The 25,883-nt window shown below is 42.6% G+C and overlaps 1 pseudogene; it reads right to left on the reverse strand.

Annotated features, from left to right (window-relative positions):
* Positions 1–1,297: 1,297 nt before the first annotated feature.
* On the reverse strand, positions 1,298–25,097 carry LOC135535183 (diacylglycerol kinase eta-like; annotated as a pseudogene).
* Positions 25,098–25,883: the final 786 nt, after the last annotated feature.

A 25,883-nucleotide genomic window follows, 5' to 3' on the forward strand; every position in this document is an offset into this window, starting at 1 on the left:
GGAGACACAGGGAGGGACACAGGGAGGAGACACAGGGAGGGAGCACAGAGGAGGAGACACAGGGAGGGACACATGGAGGAGACACAGGGAGGGACACATGGAGGAGACACAGGGAGAGAGGGACACATGGAGGACACAGGAGGGACACAGGGAGGAGACACATGGAGGAGACACAGGGAGGGACACAGGGAGGGACACAGGGAGACACAGGGAGGAGACACAGGGAGGAGACACAGGGGAGGAACACAGGGAGGAGCCAAGGGCACAGGGAGGAACACAGGGAGGAGACACAGGGAGGAGACACAGGGAGGAGACACGGGGAGGAACACAGGGAGGAGACACAGGGAGGGACACATGGAGGGACACAGTGAGTGACACATGGAGGGACACAGTGAGTGACACATGGATGAGACACATGGAGTGACACATGGAGGAGACACAGGGAGGGACACATGGAGACAGGGAGGGACACAGGGAGGGACACATGGAGGAGACACAGGGAGGGACACATGGAGGAGACACAGGGAGGAGACACGGAGGGACACGAGGGACACAGGAGTGACACATGGAGGAACACAGGGAGGGACACAGGGAGGGACACAGGGAGGACATAGAGACACAGGGAGGGCACAGGAGGGACACAGGGAGGGCCACAGGGAGGAGACACAGGGAGGGACACAGGGAGGAGACACAGGGAGGGACACAGGGAGGGCACAGGGAGGGCACAGGGGAGGGACACAGGGAGGGACACAGGGAGGAGCATGGAGGCACAGGGAGGAGACACAGGGAGGGGCACAGGGAGGAGACACAGGGAGGGGCACAGGGAGGGGCACATGGAGGAGACACAGGGAGGAACAACAGGGAGGGGGCACAGGAAGGAAAGGAATTAACATCCACAGAGACACAGACCAAGACAGAGAGAGACAGGGACAGAAGCAGCAGAGAGACAGGGACAGAGACAGAAAGAGAGACAGACAGAGACATAAGCAAAGAGAAACCGAGACAAAGACAGGAACAGGAACAGGAGTCAGAGACAGGGCATACAGTAACAGTTTAAGATCGGATTCAATCCATATTGCAGAAGATCAGCGTAGAGTTCGATGTAAATTTAAAGGCAATTTTCCCATGTTTGCAGAGATAGCGTTCATGGTAAACACTGTACATGTCGGTTCAATCGCCCCCAAAAGACATAATATTTTAACATGGACCTTCCGTGGTACTTCCACAATAGGGATTGGAATCCAGCTCTGATTCCCTCCCCATATCTTCTCTATTGACTGTTGGTCCTCTTTCTCACCCTGTCCCTGGTCAACATCTGGGCTCTGTTCTTGTGTTGGATCTTAATGACTCCAGGAGGTTGTACCCAAGGCCTCTCCGTCCACTTGGATAGGAACACCCTCATCTCCCAGGATAGTGATCTTCACTGAAGCTGACACTGACAGTGGAGGAAGAGTCAGTGGATGAAGAGACTACAGTAGAGTAAAGGTAGTGTGTGTGTGTGTGTGTGTGTGTGTGTGTGTGTGTGTGTGTGTGTGTGTGTGTGTTGTGTGTGTGTGTGTGTGTGTGTGTGTGTGTGTGTGTGTGTGTGTGTGTGTGTGTGTGTGTGTGTGTGTGTGTGTGTGTGTGTGTGTGTGTGTGTGTTTGTTACCTGTGCTATGCGGTGATGTTGCAGTTTGATGACTCTGGACACAGCCATCTGCATACTGCCAAACACTGCTACCACCTCCAGGATTTTATCATCAAATGACGGGGCACAGAATATCTAAACACACACACGTGCACATGCACACTATACGCGCACACACACACACACACTACACCACACACACACACACACACACACCACACACACACACACCAGGTTAAAACACAATGAGACACAGTTACAGTACATTGCTCTAAAGCCCAATCCTGGTGCTGAAGGGCAAAACACATTTCTACCTTGTTCTCACCTGGTGTCCCAGGACTAAATTATTCCTTATTAGAACCAGAAGTGTTTCGGACTCTTGGACCTAAACAAGCTCTGCTTTAGAGCATGTTGATGACACTTATGTGTGTGTAGAATTATTTGTGCATACATTATCCTTATCCTCATCATCACCATCATAACCATCATCATAACCACCACCACCACCATCATAAACGATCACCATCATAACCATCATCATAACCACCACCATCATGACCACCATCATCATCACCATCATCATAACTACCATTGTCATCCCATCATCATAACAATCATCATCATAACCATCATCATGCAACCACCACCATCATGACCATCATCATCATCACCATCATCATAACCATCATCATCATCATAACCATCATCATAAACATCATTGTCATTATCAGCTATCATCACCATCATAACAATCATCATCATAACCATCATCATCACAATCATCATCACAATCATCATCACCATAATCATAACAATCATCATCATAACCATCATCATCACAATCATCATCACCATCATCATAACCATCATCATAAGCCATCATGACCATCCATAATCATCATAACCATTACCACCATCATCATAATCATCATCGTCATCATCGTCATCACCATCACCATCATCATAACCATCACCATCATCACCATCAACATAACCATCATCATCAACCATCATCATCACCATCATCATAACTAACATAGTAATCATCATCATCACCATCGCCATCATCATCATCATAACCACCATCACCATCATCACCATCATAACCATCATCATCATCATAACCATCACCATCATAACCATCATCACCATCATAACTATCATCACCATCATCATCCTAACTATCACCTGTAGTGGACATTTCCTGTATTTACCAAATCATGAGACCAAACCACACACAAGTCAGAGTTATCATAAAGTCCATCTTTAATTATATGAGCTCCATCACAACCCTGTGACTCTCAGATTAATTCAGTGTCTGTAAATGAATTCTCTGAGAGTGCTTACCGTTGCAACTGATATCCTTTATAGCAAATACACACATAGCCAGACAGCATTGGCTATAAATTATCGTTCAGCCTTGTCTCCTGAACTATGTTCTTATCTCGCTCTTGGTACCACTCAGGACCAAAAACAAAACCTCATCAACAGGCATATATCAAATACACCCCTCCTGGACAAGATCACAGAGACACAGTGACTGGCACACAGACATTGTGGAGCCAAGAGATAATTGGTTCCCCCTCAATCATCCCTTCACATGGTTTAAAAGATATGTTTACATATGAAGACAAGCTTGACCTCTCCCTCCTTGCGGCCCAAGTAACTGAACCCAGGACAGAGAAAGGATAACTGCAAATGGCCACCACTATAGTACAACAAGATACATTCTAAATGAGAAGTAACTCACAAGCATATAATGAAAATAAAACATCTTATCTATGTTACCCAACTATTCTGATACATCCCCAATACACCGTCATCACCATCATCGTCATAACCATCATCACCATCATGACCATCATCATCATAACCATCATAACCAGCCGTCTTCATCGACCTGGCCAAGGCTTTCAACTCTGTCAATCAAAGCATTCTTATCGGGCCGACTCAATAGCCTTGGCTTCTCAAATGACTGCCTCGCCTGGTTCACCAACTACTTCTCAGACAGAGTTCAGTGTGTCAAATCGTAGGGCTGTTGTCCGGACCTCTGCCAGTCTTTGGGGGTGCCACAGGGTTCAATTCTTGGGCCGACTCTTTTCTCTGCATATATCAATGATGACCCTCTTGCTGCTGGTGATTCTCTGATCAGCCTCTAAGCAGACCACACCATTCTGTATACATCCATCCCTTCTTTGGACACAGTGTCCAAATTAACTTCAATACCATACAACTCTCCTTCAGTGGCCCTCAACTGCTTTTAAATGCTAGTAAAACTAAATGCATGCACTTCAACCGATTGCTGTCCGCACCCACCTGCCCGACTAGCATCACTACTCTGAGACGGTTCTGAATATGTGGACAACTACAAATATCCAGGTGTCTGGTGAGAAAGCATATTGATTATATTACAAAAACAATGAACTATAAGCTTAGGTTACTATACAGATCTAAGAATTGTTTTACTGTATCCATTGGAAAGAACTTAGTTACCCAACTACGGCTTCCTATCCTAGACTGTGGTGATGTCATCTACAGTATAGAAACATGCCTGTCCCGAGGGACTAGGTGTGTGAGGTAAGAATCAGGCGCAAAGAGCTTCAATATGGCACCAAAATACAATGCCCAAAACACAGGGCACGAAAAATACAGACCAACCCAAAACACAGGGTACCCGGTCCGGAGCACGAACACACCCAACAACACAACACATAACACAAGATTAATCCCGCACAAAACAAGGGAGGGTTTACTAGCCTTAAATAAGGAAGCACATCAGGAAAACATAATAGGACAGAGGTGCAACTAATAAGACAAAACAAACAGGAAAAGGGATCGGTGGTGGCTCGTAGGCCGGTGACAACGTCCACTGAGCACCGCCCCAACAGGCAGGGAGCCAACTTCTAGTAGGCCGGTGACGACAACCGCTGAGCACCGCCCAAACAGGCAGGGGAGCCAACTTTGGCGGAAGTCGTGACACTACCCAAGACCTTAATCTCTGGAGATTCATTCTTGGATGCCACTATTGCACAATGTATTGTCTGTCACTCCCAAAACAGAAGACAATTGCATTGGTACCATTTATTTTTATTTTTTATGTATCAACTTTTTAAATTTCCAGGTATATATTAAAGGGTAAATCAGCAGTATCTACATAAATTTTGAATGATATGAGACCATTGATTCTTGAGCAATATAACTTAGAAATGCCTTGTGAGATGCCTAAGACAGTGGCAGATCACGTGTAACAACACCTGCAAAGGATCAGTACATCCGAACATCACAACAACTGCCCGAGTTACACCAGGAACGCACAATCCCTCCATCAGTGCTCAGACTGTCCGCAATAGGCTGAGAGAGGCTGGGCTGAGGGCTTGTAGGGCTGTTGAAAGGCAGGTCCTCACCAGACATCACCGGCAACAACGTCGCCTGGCAAAGAGTGCTCTTCACTGACGAGTTTATCATCAAAGGAATGAGCATTACACCTGCAATCGATCCCGCCTGTACTCTGGAGCGGGACTAATTTGGAAGTGGAGGGTCCGTCATGGTTTGGGGAGGTGTGTCACAGCATCACAGCTTGTTGTCATTGCAGGCAATCTCAATGCTGTGTGTTACAGGGAAGACATTCTCCTCCCTCATGTGGTGCCCTTCCTGTAGGCTCATCCTGACAATGCCACCAGCCATACTGCTCATTCTGTGCGTGATTTTCTGCAGACAGGAATGTCAGTGTTCTGCCATAGCCAGCAAAGAGCCTGGATCTCAATCCCATTGAGCACATCTGGGACCTGTTGGATCGGAGGGTGAGGGCTAGGGCCATTCCCCCCAGACATGTCCGGGAATTGCAGGTGCCTTGGTGGAAGAGTGGGGTAACATCTCACAGCAAGAACTGGCACATCTGGAGCCGTCCATGAAGAGGAGATGCACTGCATTACTTTACGCAGCTGGTAGCCACACCAGATACTGACTGTTACTTTTGACCCCTCTGCTGTTCAGGGACACATTATTCCACTTCTGTTAGTCACATGTCTGTGAAACATGTTCAGTTTTTGTCCCAGTTGTTGAATCTGTTATGTTCATACAATTATTTACACATGTTGAGTTTGCTGAAAATAAACACAGTTGACAGTGAGAGGATTTTTTTGTTATTTCTTTAATTATAGATGCTCAGTTTTATTAGTTGTATTAGCAGTTGTAGCAGTAGTTTATATTAGTTGTATTAGTAGTTGTAGCAGTAGTTTTATTAGTTGTATTAGTAGTTTTATTAGTTATATTAGTAGTTGTAGCAGTAGTTTTATTAGTTGTATTAGTAGTTGTAACAGTAGTTTATATTAGTTGTATTAGTAGTTGTAGCAGTAGTTTTATTAGTTGTATTAGTAGTTGTAGCAGTAGTTTTATTAGTTGTATTAGTAGTTGTAGCAGTAGTTTTATTAGTTGTATTAGTAGTTGTAACAGTAGTTTTATTAGTTGTATTAGTAGTTGTAGCAGTAGTTTTATTAGTTGTATCAGTAGTTGTAGCAGTAGTTTTTATTTGTTGTATTAGTAGTTGTTAGTTGTATTAGTAGTTGTATTAGTAGTTTTATTAGTTGTATTAGTACTTTTATTAGTTGTACTAGTAGTTTTATTAGTTGTACTAGTAGTTGTAGCAGTAGTTTATATTAGTTGTATTAGTAGTTGTAGCAGTAGTTTTTATTAGTTGTATTAGTAATTTTACTAGTAGTTTTATTAGTAGTTTTAGTAGTTGTATTAGTAGTTTATATTAGTTGTATTAGTAGTTTTTAATAGTTGTAGCAGTAGTTGTAGCAGTAGTTGATTAGTTGTATTAGTAGTTTTATTAGTAGTTTATATTAGTAGTTTTTATTAGTTGTATTAGTAGTTTTATTAATTGTATTAGTAGTTTTTATTAGTGGTATTAGTAGTTTATATTAGTAGTTTTTATTAGTTGTATTAGTAGTTGTAGCAGTAGTTTTATTAGTTGTATTAGTAGTTGTAGCAGTAGTTTTATTAGTTGTATTAGTAGTTGTAGCAGTAGTTTTATTAGTTGTATCAGTAGTTGTAGCAGTAGTTTTTATTTGTTGTATTAGTAGTTGTTAGTTGTATTAGTAGTTGTATTAGTAGTTTTATTAGTTGTATTAGTAGTTTTATTAGTTGTACTAGTAGTTTTATTAGTTGTACTAGTAGTTGTAGCAGTAGTTTATATTAGTTGTATTAGTAGTTGTAGCAGTAGTTTTTATTAGTTGTATTAGTAATTTTACTAGTAGTTTTATTAGTAGTTTTAGTAGTTGTATTAGTAGTTTATATTAGTTGTATTAGTAGTTTTTATTAGTTGTATTAGTAGTTTATATTAGTAGTTTTTATTAGTTGTATTAGTAGTTGTAGCAGTAGTTTTATTTAAGAAATAGTAGTTGTTAGTTGTATTAGTAGTTGTATTAGTAGTTTTATTAGTTGTATTAGTATTTTATTAGTTGTACTAGTAGTTTTATTAGTTGTACTAGTAGTTGTTAGTTGTATTAGTAGTTGTATTAGTAGTTTTATTAGTTGTATTAGTAGTTTTATTATTGTAAATATGGTTTATTAGTTGTACTAGTAGTTGTAGCAGTAGTTTATATTAGTTTATTAGTAGTTGTAGCAGTAGTTTTTATTAGTTGTATTATAATTTTTACTAGTAGTTTTATTAGTAGTTTTAGTAGTTACATTAGTAGTTTATATTAGTTGTATTAGCAGTTTGTATTAGCTGTAGCAGTAGTTGTAGCAGTAGTTGATTAGTTGTATTAGTAGTTTTATTAGTTGTATTAGTAGTTTATATTAGTAGTTTTTATTAGTTGTATTAGTAGTTGTAGCAGTAGTTTTTATTTGTTGTATTAGTAGTTGTTAGTTGTATTAGTAGTTGTATTAGTAGTTTTATTAGTTGTATTAGTAGTTTTATTAGTTGTACTAGTAGTTTTATTAGTTGTACTAGTAGTTGTAGCAGTAGTTTATATTAGTTGTATTAGTAATTTTACTAGTAGTTTTATTAGTAGTTTTAGTAGTTGTATTAGTAGTTTATATTAGTTGTATTAGTAGTTTTTATTAGTTGTAGCAGTAGTTGTAGCAGTAGTTGATTAGTTGTATTAGTAGTTTTATTAGTTGTATTAGTAGTTTATATTAGTAGTTTTATTAGTTGTATTAGTAGTTGTGGCCGTAGTTTATTAGTTGTATTAGTAGTTTTATTAATTGTATTAGTAGTTGTATTAGTAGTTTATATTAGTTGTAGCAGTAGTTTATTAGTTGTATTAGTAGTTTTATTAGTAGTTTATATTAGTTGTAGCAGTAGTTTATTAGTTGTATTAGTAGTTTTATTAGTTTATATTAGTTGTAGCAGTAGTTTATTAATTGTATTAGTAGTTGTATTAGTTTATATTAGTTGTATTAGTAGTTTTATTAGTTTATATTAGTTGTATTAGTAGTTGTATTAGTAGTTTTATTAGTTGTATTAGTAGTTGTAGCAGTAGTTGTATTAGTAGTTTTATTAGTTTATATTAGTTGTATTAGTAGTTGTATTAGTAGTTTTTATTAGTTGTATTAGTAGTTGTGTAGTTGTATTAGTAGTTTTATTAATTGATTTAGTAGTTGTATTAGTAGTTATATTAGTTGTAGCAGTAGTTTATTAGTTGTCATTATCATAGTTATCATTATCATCATCATTACCATAACCATAGTCATCACCATCATTTTTTTATTTATTGTTTTATTTCACCTTTATTTAACCAGGTAGGTTAGTTGAGAACAAGTTCTCATTTACAACTGAGACCTGGCCAAGATAAAGCAAAGCAGTGTGAACAGACAACACGAGTTACACATGGAGTAAACAATTAACAAGTCAATAACACAGTAGAAAAAAGGGAGTCTATATACAATGTGTGCAAAAGGCATGAGGAGGTAGGCGAATAATTACAATATTGCAGATTAACACTGGATAGATAAATGGTCATGTACAGAGTAGAGATATTGGTGTGCAAAAGAGCAGAAAAGTAAATAAATAAAAACTGTGGGGATGAGGTAGGTGAAAATGGGTGGGCTATTTACCAATAGATTATGTACAGCTGCAGCGATCGGTTAGCTGCTCAGATAGCTGATGTTTGAAGTTGGTGAGGAGATAAAGGTCTCCAACTTCAGCGATTTTGCAATTAGTTCCAGGCACAGGCAGCAGAGTACTGGAACGAAGGCGGCCGAATAAGTTTTAGGGATGATCAGTGAGATACACCTGCTGGAGCGCGTGCTACGGATGGGTGTTGCCATCGTGACCAGTGAACTGAGATAAGGCGGAGCTTTACCTAGCATGGCCTTGTAGACGACCTGGAGCCAGTGGGTCTTGCAGACGAATATGTAGCGAGGGCCAGCCGACTAGAGCATACAAGTCGCAGTGGTGGGTAGTATAAGGTGCTTTAGTGACAAAACGGATGGCACTGTGATAAACTGCATCCAGTTTGCTGAGGAAGAGTGTTGGAAGCAATTTTGTAGATGACATCGCGAAAGTCGAGGATCGGTAGGATAGTCAGTTTTACTAGGGTAAGCTTGGCAGCGTGAGTGAAGGAGGCTTTGTTACGGAATAGAAAGCCGACTCTTGATTTGATTTTCGATTGGAGATGTTTGATATGGGTCTGGAAGGAGAGTTTGCAGTCTAGCCAGACACCTAGGTACTTATAGGTGTCCACATATTCAAGGTCGGAACCATCCAGGAGTGGTGATGCTCGTCGGGCATGCGGGTGCAGGCAGCGATCGGTTGAAAAGCATGCATTTGGTTTTACTAGCGTTTAAGAGCAGTTGGAGGCCACGGAAGGAGTGTTGTATGGCATTGAAGCTCGTTTGGAGGTTAGATAGCACAGTGTCCAATGACGGGCTGAAAGTATATAGAATGGTGTCGTCTGCGTAGAGGTGGATCAGGGAATCGCCCGCAGCAAGAGCAACATCATTGATATATACAGAGAGAAAGAGTCGGCCCGAAAGCCATAACCATAGTCATCACCATGACTTATCTCCCTCCATTGAAAACTGTCTCTGACATTTTATTCACCTCCAAATCGTCTAGTGAGATCAGGGGAGGTCAGAGTTCAGATTAGAAACTCTGGAGTGAAAGGCTCCTCTGACTTGATATTGATCTCTCTGTCCACACTGTCCATGATTAGGTCAAGGTAATGATGAATCAGACATCATTGTACTACAACATTCCTCTGCTCTGATCCACTCATAAATGCCTATTTAAAGCAGATCTGTACTAGTTAGCTCCATGCACGTCAAAGGCTCAGAGAGGCTGTGATCTATTGTACTGTAGTTTAGAGTAATAGCACTAGGTGGAGCCCTACTCACAATAACACACCCTTCATTGAGTACTATGTGACATCAAATAAAATAAAATAGTATTTGTCAAATGCGTTGAATACAACAGGTGTAGACCTTACAGCGAAATGCTTACTTACAAGCCCTTAACAAACAATGCAGTTCATTTTTTAAATGAAAATAAAAAATAAAAGTAACAAATAACAAGTAAAATAACACTATCATTATTTTGAATAGTCAGATTAATATAATAGTTTGATTAAAACGAATTCCCAAATAATCCTGTTTACACAGACACATCTGAAATCAGGCTACCTGATGGGACTGTAAATCTAGAAAATCTGTAATCAAAATAAATGTTCTACCACAGCGACCATGTTATTTTTGCCAAGACTATTTGATTAGGAGTTCGGACATATACAGTTTGTTTGTGAAAACTATTTCTAAGATGCGTACTTTTAGATTTTACAAATTCACTTCACTCGTCCATAACAGGGAGGCTTGTGTTGCTGGTGCTGGCATATGCACAGATCAAATACACCCCTGGAACTCTGATTAAGACCTTCACCTAATCATTCTAAGGGTCGCTCAGAAAACCAGGTGCTTCAATCATATGCTTACTTTGATTATGACCTGGCGCCAATTGAGTAAAGTGTTCACATGACTAACGCCATACTCTGAACAGACAGTTAACCCACATGACTAATGCCATACTCTGAACAGACAGTTAACCCACATGACTAATGCCATACTCTGAACAGACAGTTAACCCACATGACTAATGCCATACTCTGAACAGACAGTTAACCCACATGACTAATGACATACTCTGAACAGACAGTTAACCCACATGACTAACGCCATACTCTGAACAGGCAGTTAACCCACATGACTAATGCCATACTCTGAACAGACAGTTAACCCACATGACTAATGCCATACTCTGAACAGGCAGTTAACCCACATGACTAATGCCATACTCTGAACAGGCAGTTAACCCACATGACTAATGCCATACTCTGAACAGACAGTTAACCCACATGACTAATGCCATACTCTGAACAGGCAGTTAACCCACATGACTAATGCCATACTCTGAACAGACAGTTAACCCACATGACTAATGCCATACTCTGAACAGACAGTTAACCCACATGACTAATGCCATACTCTGAACAGACAGTTAACCCACATGACTAATGCCATACTCTGAACAGACAGTTAACCCACATGACTAATGCCATACTCTGAACAGACAGTTAACCCCACATGACTAACGCCATACTCTGAACAGACAGTTAACCCACATGACTAACGCCATACTCTGAACAGACAGTTAACCCACTGTTCCTAGGCCATCATTGAAAATAAGAATTTGTCCTTAACCGGCTTGCCCTAGTTAAATAAATAAAAATAAATAAAAAACTCGGCCTTCTGTCGTAATCAGTTTAATTTCAAATTATTAGTGTTCATGTAAACGTACTCACTGATATCAATTCAACAGGTTTATTTTCATTGGGCCAAAATAGTCAGAGGTCTGAAGATGGTTTATAGTTTGAACACAGTTTAAGAAATATGTTTGCGCATGTGGATTTACTGCAAGTGTGTGTGTGCACCTGTGGTGTGTGTGCAGAGAGTAAATGCTGAGGATGATGTGTGTGTTGGATCAGTTCCACTGGAAGTCCTCCCAGCAGCTGGCTCTGTCCCAGCACAGCTGTTACAACACCACGTCAGAGGTAACCTTTTATCTAACCTTTATTTAACTAGGCAAGTCAGTTTAGAACAAAGTCTTATTTTCAATGACGGCCTCCCCTGCGAAGCTAGCCCAATTATGCGCTGCCCTATGGGACTCCCAATCATGGCCGGATGTGATGCAGGCTGGAATCAAACCAGGGCGTCTGTAGTGACGCCTCAAGCACTGAGATGCAGTGCCTTAGACCGCTGCACCACTCGGGAGCACCAACCTCACTGCCCTTGAATTACAACACCACGTCGCACACACACAGAGTTAACCTTACGGAACTAGGGGCCTGTCATGCCAAATAGTGTCCCCCTGTCACAAAGTACCAACCAGAGGTGGTATTGTTATGTTTGTCTGTTCTCCTACAACACTGAGCCAGCAGCCATAAAGTACCAACCAGAGGTGGTATCATTATGTTTGTCTGTTCTCCTACAACACTGAGCCAGCAGCCATAAAGTACCAACCAGAGGTGGTATCATTATGTTTGTCTGTTCTCCTACAACACTGAGCCAGCAGCCATAAAGTACCAACCAGAGGTGGTATCATTATGTTTGTCTGTTCTCCTACAACACTGAGCCAGCAGCCATAAAGTACCAACCAGAGGTGGTATCATTATGTTTGTCTGTTCTCCTACAACACTGAGTCAGCAGCCATAAAGTACCAACCAGAGGTGGTATCATTATGTTTGTCTGTTCTCCTACAACACTGAGCCAGCAGCCATAAAGTACCAACCAGAGGTGGTATCATTATGTTTGTCTGTTCTCCTACAACACTGAGCCAGCAGCCATAAAGTACCAACCAGAGGTGGTATCATTATGTTTGTCTGTTCTCCTACAACACTGAGCCAGCAGCCATAAAGTACCAACCAGAGTCACACACACAGTTTTGGTAGAACAGCACTCACGTCGTCCCTCCTTGGTTCCTCCCCAGAAGTTTGTTCCACCTGCATAGCTGGGGATGTTCAGCACCGCAATGCCCTGAAGGCTGGGCAGGGGGATGTACTGACCGTCACACTGGACGGACACACACACACACACACACACACACACACACACACACACACACACACACACACACACACACACACACACACACATTTAATGTTAGGCTCTATTCCAATATGTCCGCCATTCTATCCACCACAAGACATAGATTTTTCACGGGAATGTTCCTTCTAGTAATTCTAGTTCTATGGTTTCGTCTCTCACCTCCAGTTGAACCTTCTGTTCTAGATTCTTGTAGGTTCTCTGGAGGAGTTCACTTGGTGCCCAGAACCCCATACCATACCCTGTTCTTAGTACGACTCCTAGAGAAGGGTGTGGGGGTGTGTGGGGGGGGGGTGTAGTGAGGAAGAGAAAAGGAATGTAATGAGAAAAGGGTGAGAGAATAGAGGAGAGATGAATGAGAGACCAGTGGAGCGGGATGAGGGAGGAGAGGAGAGATAAACCTAGAGCTCACCTGCACTTCTCTGGGTGTTCTTCCCTCTTGTTGTTGAACTCCAATGTGATCTTAGCATCCAGCCCAACGCCATAAGTAGTTGTTCATTACACACTTCTCACTAAAGCCCTCTCTGTGGGGAGATAGAAAGACACAGAGAAGTTCACAAAACTACACAAACCTTTAAAAATATATATGTTTTGATCTGGTCACCACAAAAGGGGCCAGTCTTAAACTTTCTGAATATGGTAGCCTAAAGGTCAGAGCTGAGAGGTCAGAGGGTCTTACAGTGAGTCCAGGTCAGAGTCCAGAAAGAGGCGTAGCTCCAAATGGGTCGATATTAGCCAGCAGCATCTTACTGATGATGGAGCTACCAGCTATAGAGGCTGCCAGACCAGCACGCAAACCTGTACAGAGAAACAGTGGTGTTCTTAAAAACTGCTGTGTGTGGTATGTCTACATGTCTCAGGGCCAACAATATGTGTGTGTGTGTGTGTGTGTGTGTGTGTGTGTGTGTGTGTGTGTGTGTGTGTGTGTGTGTGTGTGTGTGTGTGTGTGTGTGTGTGTGTGTATGTTTTAGGCTTGGGCAGTATACCGTAAACTGGGGCTTTTGAAAATAGCCACGGGATGGTTTTTCAATACCATCAATACCGTTGAAACTATTTCTTTGAAATGTTAGATTTTTATTTGAATATTTGTCACTACTTTTTAAATAAATACCTGCAGTCAAATTGTGTGCAATACGTTAGGCGATAAAGAAGATTGCATTCCTCATTTCACATTATTTTTTATTCTGAAGCTTACCAGTAGTCCCCAGTCACTGGATGTTTGTCTGCAAGCACACAACAACGAGAGACCGAGGCCTTGTGAGTCACTCACTGTTGTACAGCATGCGCCAGGTGAACTAATTACAGTATGGAATTCACAAATAAATGTTTGCCAGCTAGATATCTCTTAAACTATTAAGTTAAAGCTGCAATATGTAACTTTTTGGGTGACCCGACCAAATTCACTTAGAAATGTGAGTTATAGATCTGTCATTCTCATCGAAAGCAAGTTTAAGAAGCGGTAGATCTGTTCTATGTGCGCTACTTCTATGCTCCCCGTTCTTAAGTTTCGTTTTTTGCGTCTTTGACTCTCGGTTTTGCAACCCAGCTTCAAACAGCTGAAAATACAGTATTTTTGTTTTTTGAAAATATATTTCACAGTGATTTAGATGGTACAATAATTCTCTACACTACACATTGCTTGTTTTGTTACATAAACAGAAATTAGGCAAATTATTTTAATTTTAGCAATCAGGAAATGGCTACTGTCTAAAACGTGCAGTTGTGCATTTGGTTTGCTCATTTAGTAGGTATTATCTAAACTGTTTCTCGCTTGGTAACAGCAGAGAATCCCCTCCTAGATCCAGCTTGCTGCCTAACATTTTTTTGTAAGAAACATTTTTGAGTTACTTGTATGAATTTATGAGCTGGGATGTCAGTCCTGTAAATACTTTAGGTCAGAGACTAAAATATGTATAAAATGTTTGCAATGCGCCCGTTTGTATTTAGTTGGAATTCTCTATGGGATTTTACATGTTGAACGTATTTGTTAGCATTGCTAATCGTTATGAAGGTATGACGATCTGTCTGTGTGTGTGTGTGTGTGTGTGTGTGTGTGTGTGTGTGTGTGTGTGTGTGTGTGTGTGTGTGTGTGTGTGTGTGCGTGTGTGTGTGTGTGTGTGTTTACATGTATCAGGGCAGGTGTGTGTGTGCATACGCGTGATATGAACCATATGTATGTGTGTATGTGTGTATGTGAAATGTGCATGTATAGAGGCATATCACAGTGAGAACGTGACGTAACAGGTACCAGGGCAGATGATACGCGTGTTGAGTACAGGCAGGTTCTCCTTGCTGGTGGTGAAGGGTGTGATGGAGAAAGAGCCACATGATTGGCTGCTGCGACTCACACACCTTTCAGGAGGGGAACAAGGACTCTTAGCCACTAGAGAGAGAGAGACAGAGCAAGAGACATAGACAGAGACAGAGAGACAGAGACAGAGAGACAGCGAGAGAGAGAGACAGAGAGAGAGAGAGAGAGAGATGAGAGAGAGAGAGAGAGAGAGAGAGAGAGAGAGAGAGAGAGAGCAAGAGACATAGACAGAGACAGAGAGACAGAGACAGAGAGACAGCGAGAGAAAGAACTGAGAGAGAGAGAGAGAGTGTGTTAGTACATAGACATTCACTATCTATTCTAGTATGTACTAAAGATCACTATCTATTATAGTATGTACTAAAGATCACTATCTATTCTAGTATGTACTAAAGATCACTATCTATTCTAGTATGTACTAAAGAGCACTATCTATTCTAGTATGTACTAAAGAGCACTATCTATTCTAGTATGTACTAAAGATCACTATCTATTCTAGTATGTACTAAAGAGCACTATCTATTCTAGTATGTACTAAAGAGCACTATCTATTCTAGTATGTACTAAAGATCACTATCTATTCTAGTATGTACTAAAGAGCACTATCTACTCTAGTATGTACTAAAGAGCACTATCTATTCTAGTATGTACTAAAGATCACTATCTATTCTAGTATGTACTAAAGAGCACTATCTATTCTAGTATGTACTAAAGAGCACTATCTATTCTAGTATGTACTAAAGATCACTATATATTCTAGTATGTACTAAAGAGCACTATCTATTCTAGTATGTACTAAAGAGCACTATCTATTCTAGTATGTACTAAAGAGCACTATCTATTCTAGTATGTACTAAAGATCTAGGGAGAGTCGATAGAACAAGGGGATTACATCAGAGAGTATACAATTCCTACTGCTCTGAGGCAGGAAGAAGATTCCTTGTGAACAGGAAGAGCCCTGTCCAACAGACAACGACACATCATACAGCACACGGACACACACACTTAGGGACAAACAAACACTGTGTTTGTAAATACTACACTGTGTTATGTAAATACTACACAGTGCTATGTAAATACTACACAGTGCTATGTAAATACTACACTGTGCTATGTAAATAATACACTGTGCTATGTAAATACTACACTGTGCTATGTAAATAATACACAGTGCTATGTAAATACTACACAGTGCTATGTAAATACTACACTGTGCTATGTAAATAATACACTGTGCTATGTAAATAATACACTGTGCTCTGTTAATACTACACTGTGCTATTTAAATACTACACTGCGCTGTGCAAATAATTCACTGTGCTCTGTAAATACTACACTGTGCTATATAAATACTACACAGTGCTATTTAAATACTACACTGTGCTCTGTAAATACTACACTGTGCTATGTAAATACTACACTGTGCTCTGTAAATACTACACTGTGCTCTGTAAATACTACACTGTGCTCTGTAAATACTACAGTGTGCTATGCAATTCTTTTTATTTATTTTTATTTCACCTTTATTTAACCAGGTAGGCAAGTTGAGAACAAGTTCTCATTTACAATTGCGACCTGGCCAAGATAAAGCAAAGCAGTTCGACACATACAACAACACAGAGTTACACATGGAGTAAAACAAACACACATTCAATAATACAGTAGAAAAATAAGTCTATATACAATGCGAACAATGGAGGTGAGATAAGGGAGGTAAAGGCAAAAAAGGCCATGGTGGCAAAGTCAATACAATATAGCAAGTAAAACACTGGAATGGTTGATTTGCAGTGGAAGAAAGTAGAAATAAAAATAATGGGGGCAAAGGAGCTAAATAAATAAATACAGTTGGGGATGAGAGTAGTTGTTTGGGCTAAATTATAGATGGGCTATGTACAGGTGAAGGAATCTGTGAGCTGCTCTGACAGCTGGTGCTTAAAGCTAGAGAGGGAGATAAGTGTTTCCAATTTCACAGATTTTTGTAGTTCTTTCCAGTCATTGGCAGCAGAGAAAATACTACACTGTGCCTATGTACATACCATGTAAGAGATATTCGGCCACTCTTGAAATACCTAATCCAGCTATCCACTGACTGCACTGTCAATAACAAACTAAACCAAGTATAATTTAATCAGGAGAAATAAAGTTCATGTTTTCCATTTGTAATTCTTCACAAACCCTTTAATTTAATTACAGCAGGGAACATCATGTGTGGGCTTGTCAGACAGAGCCTCGTTCCCTGACACGGTGTAGTAAGGTGGGGCATGTTCCCTGTGACAGGGTGTAGTTCGTTGAGGATATGTTCCCTGTGACACGGTGTAGTTAGTTGAGGGTATGTTCACTGTTACAGGGTGTAGTTAGTTGAGGACATGTTCCCTGTGACACGGTGTAGTTAGTTGAGGACATGTTCCCTGTGACACGGTGTAGTTAGTTGAGGACATGTTCCCTGTGACTACGGTGTAGTTAGTTGAGGGTATGTTCACTGTTACAGGGTGTAGTTAGTTGAGGACATGTTCCCTGTGACAGGGTGTAGTTAGTTGAGGACATGTTCCCTGTGACAGGGTGTAGTTAGTTGAGGACATGTTCCCTGTGACAGGGTGTAGTTAGTTGAGGACATGTTCCCTGTGACAGGGTGTAGTTAGTTGAGGACATGTTCCCTGTGACAGGGTGTAGTTAGTTGAGGACATGTTCCCTGTGACACGGTGTAGTTAGTTGAGGACATGTTCCCTGTGACAGGGTGTAGTTAGTTGAGGATATGTTCCCTGTGACAGGGTGTAGTTAGTTGAGGACATGTTCCCTGTGACACGGTGTAGTTAGTTGAGGACATGTTCCCTGTGACAGGGTGTAGTTAGTTGAGGACATGTTCCCTGTGACAGGGTGTAGTTAGTTGAGGACATGTTCCCTGTGACACGGTGTAGTTAGTTGAGGACATGTTCCCTGTGACAGGGTGTAGTTAGTTGAGGACATGTTCCCTGTGACACGGTGTAGTTAGTTGAGGACATGTTCCCTGTGACAGGGTGTAGTTAGTTGAGGACATGTTCCCTGTGACAGGGTGTAGTTAGTTGAGGACATGTTCCCTGTGACAGGGTGTAGTTAGTTGAGGACATGTTCCCTGTGACACGGTGTAGTTAGTTGAGGACATGTTCCCTGTGACACGGTGTAGTTAGTTGAGGACATGTTCCCTGTGACACGGTGTAGTTAGTTGAGGACATGTTCCCTGTGACACGGTGTAGTTAGTTGAGGACATGTTCCCTGTGACACGGTGTAGTTAGTTGAGGACATGTTCCCTGTGACACGGTGTAGTTAGTTGAGGACATGTTCCCTGTGACACGGTGTAGTTAGTTGAGGACATGTTCCCTGTGACAGGGTGTAGTTAGTTGAGGACATGTTCCCTGTGACACGGTGTAGTTAGTTGAGGACATGTTCCCTGTGACACGGTGTAGTTAGTTGAGGACATGTTCCCTGTGACACGGTGTAGTTAGTTGAGGACATGTTCCCTGTGACACGGTGTAGTTAGTTGAGGACATGTTCCCTGTGACACGGTGTAGTTAGTTGAGGACATGTTCCCTGTGACACGGTGTAGTTAGTTGAGGACATGTTCCCTGTGACACGGTGTAGTTAGTTGAGGACATGTTCCCTGTGACACGGTGTAGTTAGTTGAGGACATGTTCCCTGTGACACGGTGTAGTTAGTTGAGGACATGTTCCCTGTGACACGGTGTAGTTAGTTGAGGACATGTTCCCTGTGACACGGTGTAGTTAGTTGAGGACATGTTCCCTGTGACACGGTGTAGTTAGTTGAGGACATGTTCCCTGTGACAGGGTGTAGTTAGTTGAGGACATGTTCCCTGTGACACGGTGTAGTTAGTTGAGGATATGTTCCCTGTGACAGGGTGTAGTTAGTTGAGGGTATGTTCCCTGTGACAGGGTGTAGTTAGTTGAGGACATGTTCCCTGTGACAGGGTGTAGTCAGTTGAGGACATGTTCCCTGTGACACGGTGTAGTTAGTTGAGGACATGTTCCCTGTGACATGGTGTAGTTAGTTGAGGACATGTTCCCTGACACGGTGTAGTTAGTTGAGGACATGTTCCCTGTGACACGGTGTAGTCAGTTGAGGACATGTTCCCTGTGACACGGTGTAGTTAGTTGAGGACATGTTCCCTGTGACACGGTGTAGTTAGTTGAGGACATGTTCCCTGTGACACGGTGTAGTTAGTTGAGGACATGTTCCCTGTGACACGGTGTAGTTAGTTGAGGACATGTTCCCTGTGACACGGTGTAGTTAGTTGAGGACATGTTCCCTGTGACACGGTGTAGTTAGTTGAGGACATGTTCCCTGACACGGTGTAGTTAGTTGAGGACATGTTCCCTGTGACACGGTGTAGTTAGTTGAGGACATGTTCCCTGTGACAGGGTGTAGTTAGTTGAGGACATGTTCCCTGTGACAGGGTGTAGTTAGTTGAGGACATGTTCCCTGTGACAGGGTGTAGTTAGTTGAGGACATGTTCCCTGTGACAGGGTGTAGTTAGTTGAGGACATGTTCCCTGTGACAGGGTGTAGTTAGTTGAGGACATGTTCCCTGTGACATGGTGTAGTTAGTTGAGGACATGTTCCCTGACACGGTGTAGTTAGTTGAGGACATGTTCCCTGTGACACGGTGTAGTTAGTTGAGGACATGTTCCCTGTGACACGGTGTAGTTAGTTGAGGACATGTTCCCTGTGACACGGTGTAGTTAGTTGAGGATATGTTCCCTGTGACAGGGTGTAGTTAGTTGAGGACATGTTCCCTGTGACAGGGTGTAGTTAGTTGAGGGCATGTTCCCTGTGACAGGGTGTAGTTAGTTGAGGACATGTTCCCTGTGACACGGTGTAGTTAGTTGAGGACATGTTCCCTGTGACAGGGTGTAGTTAGTTGAGGGCATGTTCCCTGTGACAGGGTGTAGTTAGTTGAGGACATGTTCCCTGTGACAGGGTGTAGTTAGTTGAGGACATGTTCCCTGTGACAGGGTGTAGTTAGTTGGGGACATGTTCCCTGTGACACGAGTGTAGTTAGTTGAGGACATGTTCCCTGTGACACGGTGTCGTTAGTTGAGGACATGTTCCCTGTGACAGGGTGTAGTTAGTTGGGGCATGTTCCCTGTGACAGGGTGTAGTTAGTTGAGGACATGTTCCCTGTGACAGGGTGTAGTTAGTTGAGGGCATGTTCCCTGTGACAGGGTGTAGTTAGTTGAGGACATGTTCCCTGTGACACGGTGTAGTTAGTTGAGGACATGTTCCCTGTGACACGGTGTAGTTAGTTGAGGATATGTTCCCTGTGACAGGGTGTAGTTAGTTGAGGATATGTTCCCTGTGACAGGGTGTAGTTAGTTGAGGGCATGTTCCCTGTGACAGGGTGTAGTTAGTTGAGGACATGTTCCCTGTGACAGGGTGTAGTTAGTTGAGGGCATGTTCCCTGTGACAGGGTGTAGTTAGTTGAGGGCATGTTCCCTGTGACAGGGTGTAGTTAGTTGAGGGCATGTTCCCTGTGACACGGTGTCGTTAGTTGAGGACATGTTCCCTGTGACAGGGTGTAGTTAGTTGAGGACATGTTCCCTGTGACAGGGTGTAGTTAGTTGAGGACATGTTCCCTGTGACAGGGTGTAGTTAGTTGAGGACATGTTCCCTGTGACAGGGTGTAGTTAGTTGAGGACATGTTCCCTGTGACAGGGTGTAGTTAGTTGAGGACATGTTCCCTGTGACAGGGTGTAGTTAGTTGGGGACATGTTCCCTGTGACAGGGTGTAGTTAGTTGAGGACATGTTCCCTGTGACACGGTGTCGTTAGTTGAGGACATGTTCCCTGTGACAGGGTGTAGTTAGTTGAGGACATGTTCCCTGTGACAGGGTGTAGTTAGTTGAGGACATGTTCCCTGTGACACGGTGTAGTTAGTTGAGGACATGTTCCCTGTGACACGGTGTCGTTAGTTGAGGACATGTTCCCTGTGACAGGGTGTAGTTAGTTGAGGACATGTTCCCTGTGACAGGGTGTAGTTAGTTGAGGACATGTTCCCTGTGACAGGGTGTAGTTAGTTGAGGGCATGTTCCCTGTGACAGGGTGTAGTTAGTTGAGGACATGTTCCCTGTGACAGGGTGTAGTTAGTTGAGGACATGTTCCCTGTGACAGGGTGTAGTTAGTTGAGGACATGTTCCCTGTGACACGGTGTAGTTAGTTGGGGCATGGTCCCTGATGACACGGTGTAGTTAGTTGGGGCATGTTCCCTGTGACAGGGTGTAGTTAGTTGGGGACATGTTCACTGTGACAGGGTGTAGTTAGTTGGGGCATGTTCCCTGTGACAGGGTGTAGTTAGTTGAGGACATGTTCCCTGTGACAGGGTGTAGTTAGTTGGGGCATGTTCCCTGTGACAGGGTGTAGTTAGTTGAGGGCATGTTCCCTGTGACACGGTGTCGTTAGTTGAGGACATGTTCCCTGTGACAGGGTGTAGTTAGTTGAGGACATGTTCCCTGTGACAGGGTGTAGTTAGTTGAGGACATGTTCCCTGTGACAGGGTGTAGTTAGTTGAGGGCATGTTCCCTGTGACAGGGTGTAGTTAGTTGAGGACATGTTCCCTGTGACAGGGTGTAGTTAGTTGAGGACATGTTCCCTGTGACAGGGTGTAGTTAGTTGAGGACATGTTCCCTGTGACACGGTGTAGTTAGTTGAGGGCATGGTCCCTGTGACACGGGTGTAGTTAGTTGAGGGCATGTTCCCTGTGACAGGGTGTAGTTAGTTGGGGACATGTTCACTGTGACAGGGTGTAGTTAGTTGAGGGCATGTTCCCTGTGACAGGGTGTAGTTAGTTGAGGACATGTTCCCTGTGACAGGGTGTAGTTAGTTGGGGCATGTTCCCTGTGACAGGGTGTAGTTAGTTGACAATCCACTAGGTGTTGTTGTTATTAATATATGTTTTTTCCTTTAGAATACAACTAACTCTTCTGAATTCAAAATGGGCTCCTAGCCCCTACTCCCTAGCACCTACTCCCTAACCCCTACATCCTAGCCCCTATACCGTAGCCCCTATTCTCTAGCCCCTATTCTCTAGCCCCTATTCTCTAGCCCCTATTCTCTAGCCCTTACTCCCAACAAACTGGGCACAGACGTCATTCAACATCTAGTTTTGATTTAATTTTGCTTGCGAACTAATGTCAATTTAATGTGAAATCAACAAAACATTTCACCAGGTCATTGGATTTATGTTAAAAGTTGGGCGAATTTTTTTTTGAAATTCAATCACGTTGATGACTTTTTGCAAATCGAATCAGTTTTCCATGTTGATTCAATGTCATCACAATGAATGTTTTTGTTGAAAGAAAGCAGAATTAATGTTGATTCAATCAGTTTTTGCCAAGTGGGTAGCCACTCCTCTAGATCTTAACAGTACTGGATAGATGGAAGCAAGAGACAGACAGAGAAAAGGAGACAGACAGACAGACAGACAGACAGACAGACAGACAGACAGACAGACAGACAGACAGACAGACAGACAGACAGAGAGGCAGAGGCAGGTGACTCATGGCAGGGTCTCTAGTTCCTTGGTGTCCTCGTCCTTTCACTGTCCCTGTTGTCCTCCCTCTCCCTCCTTCCTGAACTCAAACGTGGACGGCAGCTCCTGCTCCTCCGTGCTGGCATTTTGTTCATCCACCACTATAGGGAGAGAGAGAGGCAGGGAGAGTGAGAAGGAGGAAGAGGATGAGGAGAAAAGAGAGAAGAAGGGGAAGAGGGAGAAGAGAGAGAGGAAGAGGGGGAGAGGGTGAGAAGGAGAGAGAGAAAAGGAGGGGGAGAGGGTGAGGGGAGAGAAGGAGAGAGAGAAGGGAGAGAGGGTGAGAAGGAGAGAAAAGGAGGGGGGAGAGGGTGAGGGGAGAGAAGGGTCTGAAATTGCACATCTTCATATTACGGATAAAGTGATTACCAAGTCTTTTTGAAGTTGAACTGTCTGGAGTCCCATTGTATTCTCTCTGAAACAGGCATGAAAGACTGCGCCAAAGGCTATATTCTAGTGTATGTCTGATCTGTTTTGTCATAATGTATTTCTACGTACCTCTCTCTGCCTGTTGCATGATCTGTTATGTTCTATATCTACGTACCTCTCTCTTCCTGTTCCATGATCTGTTATGTTCTATATCTACGTACCTTTCTCTGCCTGTTCCATGATCTGTTATGTTCTATATCTACGTACCTTTCTCTGCCTGTTACATGATCTGTTATGTCCTATATCTACGTACCTCTCCGCCTGTTCCATGATCTATTCTGTTCTATATCTACGTACTCTCTCTGCCTGTTGCATAATCTATTCTGTTCTATATCTATGTACCTTTCTCTGCCTGTTCCATGATCTATTCTGTTCTATATCGACGTACCTTTCTCTGCCTGTTCCATGATCTGTTATGTTCTATATCTACTACCTTTCTCTGCCTGTTACATGATCTATTATGTCCTATATCTACGTACCTCTCTCTGCCTGTTCCATGATCTGTTATGTTCTATATCTACGTACCTCTCTCTGCCTGTTACATGATCTGTTATGTCCTATATCTACATACCTCTCTCTGCCTGTTGCATAATCTATTCTGTTCTATATCTACGTACCTCTCTCTGCCTGTTACATGATCTGTTATGTCCTATATCTACGTACCTCTCTCTGCCTGTTGCATAATCTATTCTGTTCTATATCTACGTACCTTTCTCTGCCTGTTACATGATCTGTTATGTCCTATATCTACGTACCTCTCTCTGCCTGTTGCATAATCTATTCTGTTCTATATCTACGTACCTTTCTCTGCCTGTTACATGATCTGTTATCTCCTATATCTACGTACCTCTCTCTGCCTGTTGCATAATCTATTCTGTTCTATATCTACGTACCTCTCTCTGCCTGTTACATGATCTGTTATGTCCTATATCTACGTACCTCTCTCTGCCTGTTACATGATCTATTCTGTTCTATATCTACGTACCTCTCTCTGCCTGTTGCATAATCTATTCTGTCCTATATCTACTACCTTTCTCTGCCTGTTCCATGATCTGTTATGTTCTATATCTACGTACCTCTCTCTGCCTGTTGCATAATCTATTCTGTTCTATATCTACTATCTACGTACCTTCTCTGCCTGTTACATGATCTATTCTGTTCTATATCTACGTACCTCTCTCTGCCTGTTGCATAATCTCTCGTACAGCCTTCTTCAGGCTGTTTGCCCGAAGCATCAACTGTTCTTTAGCTCTGAACATCTTGTGTGGCGAACCTCCTCCGTTCTCTCCTCCCTTCTCACTCTCCTCCGCTTCCAGTTTCTCCTTCAGCTCGGTCAACGACTCCTCGCTCACCTCCTCCTCTTCTTCCTCCTCCTCAACGATGGGGGGTGTGGAAAGGCGAGGAGGTGGGGGGAATGACTGGGTTTCTGTGTTGAGGGTCTGAAGGAGCAAATCTAGCTTCTCATTCAGGATGGCACACTGGTGGAGGAGAGGAGTTAATTTAGAGAGTGTGTGTGTGTTTGTGTGTGTGTGTGTTTATATGTGTATGTGTGTGTGCACGTGTGTGTGTGTGTGTGTTTATATGTGCGCGTGGTGTGTGTGTTGTGTATGTGTGTATGTGTGTGTGTAAGTATATGTGTATGTGTAAAAGGTGGTGTGTAAGTATATGTAAGGGTATGTGTGCTGTGTGTGTGTATATATGTATGTGTGTTATATGTATATGTGTGTGTGTATTTATATGTAAGGGTAAAGTGTGTGTGTTGTATATGGGTAAAGTATGTGTTTATATGTATGTGTGTGTGTATATGTGTGTGTGTTTTTATGTGTATGTGTGTGTGGGCGCGAGCGCGTGTGTGTGTATTTATATGTGTATGTGTATGTGTGTGTTTATATGTGTGTGTGTGTGTTTATATGTGTGTGTGTGTGTGTGTGTGTGTGTGTGTGTGTGTGTGGTGTACTTACTTTGAGAGACATGGTGTCACACTCCTCTGTATTCTCAGTGCTTCTCTCATAGGACTTCCTCACTTTGGCAACAAAGTCCTTTACTGTCTCACAGGATCCTAAAAGGGAGAGAGTAAAGAGAAAGAGGTGAGGGAGAAAGAGAGAGAGAGAGAGGGAGAGGGAGAGGGAGAGGGAGAGGGAGAGGGAGAGGGGAGGAGAGAGAGAGAGAGGGAGAGGGAGAGAGGGAGAGGGAGAGAGGGAGAGAGAGAGAGAGAGAGAGAGGGGGAGAGATGTGGGAAAGGGAGGGAAAGAGAGACCTTTGTACTGCATACTCTCCCTTGCCCTCTACCTCACGACACAAAACAACACCACACATCACAAAAAACATATCCCCACCACTTCTACCACCGTATTCTACAACGATATTCTACAACTTCTACAACGCCTCCGACATACCATATCTCCTGAAACATCTCCACACTTTATCATTCTATAGAACTCAAACTCAACCCTAAGGCGCCCAGAGACCAGTCCATTAAATAATAGTAAAGGGTATGTTATCCCCACCTTTGACCCTGTTCCTCCTTGTTAGCCAAATAGCCAACTTTGCCTTAGCAAACAGAAAACACCCATTTGGCCTTTCCTTATTGGAATACCTGCACCCCATGAAAAACATCCCACAGTGTAAACTCCACCACCAAGCTTTCACACAGACATTCCAACAGAGACATGAATGGCATTAAACTGGCGCACACAGAAAAAACACACAATGCACAGTTTCACTCATGACACAGAAAGGACACTCCTGTCCAACTCCCGGGTCCACCCGTGCCAACCAGACATTAGTGGCCAACGCTCCATGTAGAACTTTCTGGAGGTCCCCTGACCTCTTTGGAACTGGGAAA

Source organism: Oncorhynchus masou, unplaced genomic scaffold (assembly GCF_036934945.1).
Source record: "Oncorhynchus masou masou isolate Uvic2021 unplaced genomic scaffold, UVic_Omas_1.1 unplaced_scaffold_4588, whole genome shotgun sequence".
NCBI classification, from domain to species: domain Eukaryota; kingdom Metazoa; phylum Chordata; class Actinopteri; order Salmoniformes; family Salmonidae; genus Oncorhynchus; species Oncorhynchus masou.